General features: G+C 53.0%; 1 non-coding gene across 1 annotated transcript; it reads left to right on the top strand.

Annotated features, from left to right (window-relative positions):
• The first annotated feature begins 637 nt into the window (after positions 1-637).
• Positions 638-799, top strand: LOC138517245 (U1 spliceosomal RNA). The gene has a single exon (XR_011282455.1). It is a non-coding gene; the product is annotated as a U1 spliceosomal RNA (small nuclear RNA).
• Positions 800-1123: the final 324 nt, after the last annotated feature.

Here is a 1123-nt window from a genome sequence, read left to right as displayed (position 1 = left end):
TCGGAGAGCAGCAGCGATGGGCCCCAATGATGCAGTTCTGTTTGGCAGTGGTGCTGATTTGTGGGTAGAAAACGCTGGGAACAGTAGGCCGTGCCAAGTGGATGGCAGTGGAAGACTCAGTGACCTCTGGGCCCTGACAAGGGAATACTTGCCTTTGGCGCTGTGCAGGCTCGGCTGACACAACACGGCATATGGTTACGGCAAAGATGTCAAAGCTTCAGCATTGTCATTGAGCAGAACTCTGAGATTCAGGGGTGGTGGAGCGTCGAGGTCCAGGATGATTATGATGGTGTGAATGGGGCCAGCGCTGAGCAGCTACGCTCAGGAGGGCCATGGGCCCGTGTGGGGCTGACAGGCCAGTGGGCAGACTGCAACAGGCCTGCTCAAGCCATCCTGCTATTTATACAAATCTCGGGCCGAGCAGCACCTGATGGGAGAAAGAAACTGCGCTACAATCTGCTCTTCTGCTGGGCTCTGCCTGCTGGAGCTTCCCCCTACATGCGGGACAGGCAGCTCTGCAGACGCTCAGAGCTTCTGGGGATTGGGGGGTTGGGGCTGGGTCAGGGCCTGCCTTCTCACCCTCGCTTAGCGGGGCTTCCCAGAACTGACCCAACCCCTGCCCTCTTGCATGCAACTCATACTTAGCTGGCAGGGGAGAATGTGATCTCAAGGGAAGATCTCCCAGGGTGAGGCTTACCCATTGCACATTGGATTTGCTGACCCCTGCTATGTTCCCAAATGCGGGATACACGACTGCATTATTTCTGGTAGTGGGGGACTGCGTTCGCGCTCCCCCGCCCCCGATTTATTGGTGAAAGAAAAGGTAAAGTGTGCACTAGGCCTGCTAGGTTGCATACTTTTAGATTGTGCTCACATTGCGTTTCTTCAATTAGGTTCACCTTTGGGTGATCGCTTTTCCACATTTTATCTGTTGAATTGAATTATGCTTCTTTCATCACCACAGAAGTAATGTGTATTACAGAGATAAGCTGCCATATGTATTGGGCACACTGCACATGCTCAGGCAGCATCAATCATGCTTTGTACAGGACAATGCTGGCCTAAATTGGGAACAGCCAGCATAGACATGTTGCTACGAGGCATATTTTGGGTACAACCAGCA

The sequence above is a fragment of the Ambystoma mexicanum genome, chromosome 6q (assembly GCF_040938575.1).
Source record: "Ambystoma mexicanum isolate Mex_15411 chromosome 6q, UKY_AmexF1_1, whole genome shotgun sequence".
Classification (NCBI taxonomy): Eukaryota; Metazoa; Chordata; class Amphibia; order Caudata; family Ambystomatidae; genus Ambystoma; species Ambystoma mexicanum.
Note: the sequence above shows the minus strand (reverse complement) of the source record. Positions and strands in the feature narration are given on the sequence as shown.